The sequence below is a fragment of the Nicotiana tabacum genome, chromosome 20 (genome assembly GCF_000715075.1).
Source record: "Nicotiana tabacum cultivar K326 chromosome 20, ASM71507v2, whole genome shotgun sequence".
Lineage (NCBI taxonomy): Eukaryota > Viridiplantae > Streptophyta > Magnoliopsida > Solanales > Solanaceae > Nicotiana > Nicotiana tabacum.
Window position 1 is genome coordinate 21,408,121 of NC_134099.1, and position 6,582 is coordinate 21,414,702.

General features: G+C 33.8%; 1 long non-coding RNA gene across 1 annotated transcript; it reads left to right on the forward strand.

The window, feature by feature from the left end:
* The first annotated feature begins 207 nt into the window (after nt 1-207).
* LOC107831625 (uncharacterized) lies at nt 208-4,228 on the forward strand. The gene is made up of 4 exons (XR_012703843.1): nt 208-562; nt 3,453-3,556; nt 3,647-3,727; nt 3,836-4,228. It is a non-coding gene; the product is annotated as an uncharacterized LOC107831625 (long non-coding RNA).
* The last annotated feature ends 2,354 nt before the right edge of the window (nt 4,229-6,582 follow it).

Genomic DNA, 6,582 nt, shown 5'->3' on the forward strand with positions numbered 1-6,582 from the left:
AAAAAGACCAAAAACTGCACATTTTAAGGGAAGGGAGCCGTTTGAGAAGAGAATATATTTTTGAGATCCGTGCACGCATGAAAATTCCACCATCTTGTGTTATTTATGCACTATTATTATTAAAAAGAATGGCTCCATATTCTTTTCATCTCTTTTTAACTTCTTCTCTTCTTTTATTCATTTGGCTTTTTCTATGCATTTCAATATCATTTCAGGAATTCTCACTACTAAAACAAATTAGATAACCTATAGGAAAAGAAATCAAGAAAACCTGCTAACAAAATTTTTTATGTTTTCTCTTGTTTTGAATTGTAGCTATGTGCAATCCAAACACCACTCCTAAGTTCACCAATATCACCAAAATTGATCAAAAACCACCAATATCATCACAAAATCCACTCTAACCCACTTATTTATTGATCTTTTATCACTACCCCAAGAAAATCCCAAACAAATGCATGAAAAAATAACACCATCACAAATCTTCCAAGAAATCAGAGAAGTTTTCAAGCTTGCATTTGCTAATATTACTGGTTATTCAGTACCTCTGGTCTTGCTTTAGGTATGGAACCTCTTTGTTCTTAAGCTTTTGGTGCTCAACGTCCTAAGCTTTTGTCTTTAACTTTACAAAGATATGTTATTTTCCTTCTTTTTTGTTGTTTGCTCATTGCATTCCTTTTGGCCCCTTAATTATTTGCTTGTCTCCTCGCTTCAACTTGGTGTAGCAGGAGTTGCGATTGCTTTCGCCATTTCAAATAACATTATGAGTTTTCTTCTATAACAAAAATTTAGGGCCCCTCATTGAAGTTTGGCTTTAGGCCACAAATATCATTGAGCCGCCCCTGATCGTGGCGTAAACATGAAGTTTATCAATATTGATGTAACGACCCGACTTGTCGTTTTAGGAATAAACACCCCGTTCAATGACTTACGATCTCGAGCATCTTCATAATATGCATTATGACTCGCGTGTGTGGTCGAGTTTAGTTTCCGGAAGATTTGGAATTAAATTTAAAGAAAAATTATCATTTTGAAGCTTAAATAGAAAGAGTTGATCGGAGAGTTGATGATGCCACTAGCTTCGTATGGTGATTTCAGACTTAGGCATGTTCGGATTTGGATTTGGAAGTCCGTAGGACGATTCGACGCATTTTGGCGAAAGTTGGAAAATATGAAATTTTGGAAAAATTCGACCGAAGGTTGAAATTTTGATAACGAGGTCGGATTTCGATTCCGAAAATTGGAACAGCTCCGTTACGTCATATATGACTCACGTGCAAAATTTGAAGTCATTCCGGATTGATTCGATATGTTTCGGCGCAAAATATAAAAGTTGGAAGATTTGAAAACTCAGAATTCGATTCATAGCGCGATTCAAAATTTTAGTGTTGTTTAACGTGGTTTAAAGCCTCGACTAAGTTCGTATTGTATTTTGGGACATGTTGGTATGTTTTGTTAAAGTCCTGAGGGTCTCGGGTGGATTTTGGACGGTTAACGAACCAATTCCGAACTTGAAGAAGCTGCTGAAAATCTGCTGCTTCTGGGCAGCTGCTGATGTTTCCGCTTCTGCGACAGCTTCATCGCAGAAGCGACCTCGCAGAAGCAAGCTTCTTGTCGCAGAAACGATGGACATGAATCTGGGCAGCCTAGTAATTATAAAACATACTTGGTACGTATTATATATGCTTTCGCTAACTTTTTGACTACTATGGCTTACTTTACTTTACTTATCTTCTCAAAAGAAATTGCATCAACGTTAAAAAAAAAAATTACAACAACATTCTTCTTTTCCCCCATGTAATCCTTAATATTGCTAAACAAATATGAACCAAAGTAAAGAGGTTACAGAATGAAGACTTGTAAGAAGCGAAATTGGCCATGGCTGGGGAAGGCATCGCAGCAGCGTACAAAGAAGCTGCAGAAGCAGAAACTTTGTGCAGATGCGCGAGACAGTCGCACCTGCGATCATCGCAGAAGCGAAAATATGCTCCGCAGGTGCGAGCTTGGCCTGGATAGTGTGGATTGCAGAAGCGACGCCTGTGTCGCAGAAGCGACTATGCACTGGGGATATTTGGGGATGTTGTGTCTTTTGATACCACATATTGAACAAATAAGTATCGTATGACTTGTGCACTATTTATTGGAATAAATCATCACTGGCAGAATATAATTTTTGGTTGTGGCTTTTTATCTGATGAGTCTGCAGAATCTTTCAAATGGTTGTTCTCGAAAACTATTATAACTGATCAAGCTCAAGCAATGGCAATTGCCATTAGAGAAGTGATGTCTGGCACTAGACATAGATTATGTCAATGGCATATATCTCAGAATGCTCCATCTCATTTGGGCTCACTTAAGAATGATAAAGGTTTTTCTAAACTTTTTAACAAGTGAATTTGATAAAACATGGGAGATGATGCTTACAATGCACAATGTAGAAGAATGACACATGTGGTCTACAGCTTTTAATAATGATGTGTTTAGTGCTGGATTGAAAGCCACATCTCGAAGTGAATCTACTAATCATGTACTAAATGGGCTTGGCGATTTGAGTACTTATTTGCATATATTTGTGACTAATTATGAAAAAAATGTAGTAAATAAGTGGCGTTTGAGTGAAGAACACGAGGACTTCAAATGTAAACAGGGTAAGCCTACTCCTGTTGTTAAAGGTAGTCCAATTTTAACTCAGATTTCTGCAGTCTACACTCATAAGATTTACAACATATTTGAGAAAGAGTTTCTCAAAGGATCCGGAACATGTTTTATTGAGGCACAAGTATATTGTGATGGCCACGTGTCCAAATATGAAGTGAAAATGCATAATTCAAGTAAGAGTTGGTTTGTTGAGTTGGATCACACAACTTTACATGTGACATGCACTTGCAAGAAGTTTGAATCTATGGGTATTTTATGTGCACATTGTCTGTTGATTTATACGTCAAATAAAGTTTGTGAAATCCCCTAAGGAATAAATTTTGAGAAGATGGACTAAAGATGCGAGGAAAAGAATAAAAAATTTGCCAAGCCAAAGTTGTTCTATGAATAGAAGTTCAGAATCTGAGATTGTTTACACCAATAGTATGATGCAAACTTGTTATAATCTTACTCATCTTAGCAAATATAGTGTGGAGTGTCGAGAGATTTTTCAAAGACATCTCGAAAATGTTTCAGATGAGTTAGATGATTATTTAGAGAAATTGAACAGTAGTGCTGCCCATATTTCAGCAAAAAATTGTGAGAAAAACATAGAAGACAACAAGGTATTAGAGCCTCTTTATGTAAAAGTACCAGGTGTTCGTAAAGAGCGTATTTTACGGCATTGGGAGAAACCCAAACAAAGAAAAACTTTTCAACTGACTAATGGGAAAATTAGTAAGTATTACTATACAAGTCTTTGCTTGTTTTACCTTTTTTTTTTTGTAACAGTCAAATTAGTTGTTTGTTCACAGAGAAATCTCAAAAAGATGTTGCACCATCAATAAAAAACATGTTTGAGGACAATGCTTACACTCCCCATCAAGCAATATCTCCTTTACCAGAAGTTAATTTGCAAGTTAGTTTTCTTTCATTCCTTTTTACGTAAAACTTATGTTAAATTATTGTCATATTATTAACTCATCTTAAATTTTCTTTTTCCTGTAAGGATGTTGATTTTGATTTGGATATGAATGAATCAAATGTCTCACTTTTAGCCTGGTTACAAAGTGTTGGGAACACAACATAGGTATTTTAACAATCTGACTTTCTTGTATAAGAAGTGTGGAGAAATACTGCAACTATAGTTAATGTGTTTAAAACTTTTCATAATTCTATTTTTATTTTTATTTCGTAGCAATCATCTACAAGTACGTGGAAATCAGGAGCAAAGTACAATTGAAGTACTATAGTGTGGCTCGTTACTTTTCACCAGCTGTTTAGAAATTGAAGCTCTTATATAGAATGATTTATATGAAGTAGTATTTTGAGACATTCGAGAAGCAGAAGCTAGCGAACTAGATTTCTTTGATTTTTGGATAGAAGAATTTACATACATTTGTGGAGAATGGTTGATTGCTTTTGTTGAATAATAATTTTTTTTATATTATTGAAACCCATAATTACCGTTGCTTACATAAGCTTTACTTTGCTTCTCCATAGTAGTCTTCTCTAGTAAATCTCACTACATTTTACTTGGATGCGATCATCAGCAGTGGCATGTTCACCCAAAACACCGCCAAGATCATCACAGAAGGTATCTTCTGTAACTTAGAGATACATTTTTCATAAATGAGGATTTCTTTGGAGCTTCTGCCAATTTTTTCTTATCCTTTGTGGTGAACAATGAGAGTTTTTAGCCAAAATTGTCCCTTATCTTTGGGGTTAGGCCTATATTTATCCCTTAAATATGCACATGAGTACATCAAGTTGAACTAACGGTCCTTCAGTTTGTGAATTGACTGGGTGAAAAATTTATTTAACTTCATTGTGAATTCTTTTTCCCCGTTCACTTTCCTCGTTATTTTGATGTCTCCGCCTATTTTGTTTAAGGAGCATGTGCAAAATATATAATGATTAACTATGGTTAAGTATTAATAGTTATAATTAAATAAGGCGACATATGACACTTTTTAATTAGTTGGGTGTATACACCCGGTGCGGGTAAGTTTTTACCGGTGACGAGTACGTACTTTGTTTATATGTGCAAATTATATCTATTAAAAATTGTAGACACCCTTAAGTAATAAATTAGAAAATTGTGAAAACTTAGTAAATCCTTGAATTGTCATGCCGCAGTGTTCGTTTTGTTGAATATGTATTTTATAAGATAATTTGGTGTGATTGCGACTTGGAATTTTATGTGAATTTCATGTGATTGTTGATTTGGTATTTTCCTGTAAATAATTATATTATGGATTTATTTTTCCGTGTGCAAATAATTAATTAAGCAAGTTTAAATTGAAGTATTAATATGTTTATCGAAAAATCGGATTTATGAAGGTGTCATCTTATGTTGCGTTAATTTTCCATCTTTTTTTGTTGTTATCGAGGTTTTATGTACCTTGTGTGGAGCCTTGGGCTATTTATTGTGAAATTAATTTATTTTGTTGTATATTTGGAATTTGGTTGTGGCCTATGGGCAATTTATAATATGAATTTTATTTTGTGTTGTCGTGGTAATATCCGTGTAAATTATTGGATATATGTTGAAGTTATGAGCCTGTGGATATTGCTGGGCGGATTATGATATGGGCACGAGGTGCATAAGGTAAATGATTAACTATGGTTAAGTATTAATAATTTAAATAAGGCGACATATGACACTTTTTAATTAGTTGGGTGTATACATCCGGTGCGGGTAAGTTTTTACCGGTGACGAGTACGTACTTTGTTTATATGTGCAAATTATATCTATTAAAAATTGTAGACACCCTTAAGTAATAAATTAAAAAATTGTGAAAACTTAGTAAATCCTTGAATTGTCATGCCGCAGTGTTCGTTTTGTTGAATATGTATTTTATAAGATAATTTGGTGTGATTGCGACTTGGAATTTTATGTGAATTTCATGTGATTGTTGATTTGGTATTTTCCTGTAAATAATTATATTATGGATTTATTTTTCCGTGTGCAAATAATTAATTAAGCAAGTTTAAATTGAAGTATTAATATGTTTATCGAAAAATCGGATTTATGAAGGTGTCATCTTATGTTGCGTTAATTTTCCATCTTTTTTTGTTGTTATCGAGGTTTTATGTACCTTGTGTGGAGCCTTGGGCTATTTATTGTGAAATTAATTTATTTTGTTGTATATTTGGAATTTGGTTGTGGCCTATGGGCAATTTATAATATGAATTTTATTTTGTGTTGTCGTGGTAATATCCGTGTAAATTATTGGATATATGTTGAAGTTATGAGCCTGTGGATATTGCTGGGCGGATTATGATATGGGCACGAGGTGCATAAGGTAAATGATGAATTTATTATTTGTACACAAATTGTCCGTACAGTTATGATATGAAATATGGGCACGAGGTGCCATGAGTAATGATGATGATATTGGCACGTGAGTTGTCCCGTGCGATTGTGATAGAAATATTGGCACGGGGTGCCGTGAAAATATAAAAAATGGGTTGAGATCCATATTTTTATGATTATGAAATGAAGTGTCACGGGGTGAATTTTATCTGAAAGAATTATACTCGAAAAATATTATTTGAAAGAATTATATTCGGCAGATATTTATTTAAAAGAACTATATTAAAAAGGTATTTACTTGAAGGAATCGTATTCGAACGATGGTTATTTGAAAGAAATATATTTGAAAGATATTTATTTGAATGGAGTGTATTTGAAATATATTTATCGGAAGGTATTATATCCTAAAGATTTCTATTGGGAAGATTTATAGGTTAAAAATTTATATTTGAAGGACTTGATTAATTGGTCGTACGTGTATTCATTATTTGTGGTGCAATATTTATGATGTTCTTGTTGTCATGCTGTTTATATCACTGGTTGACTATTGTTACCCTCATTGTTCTTGTTTCCTATTATTTTTATATGTTATACTGCACAGGTTAATATACTAGTGAGTGTCTTGA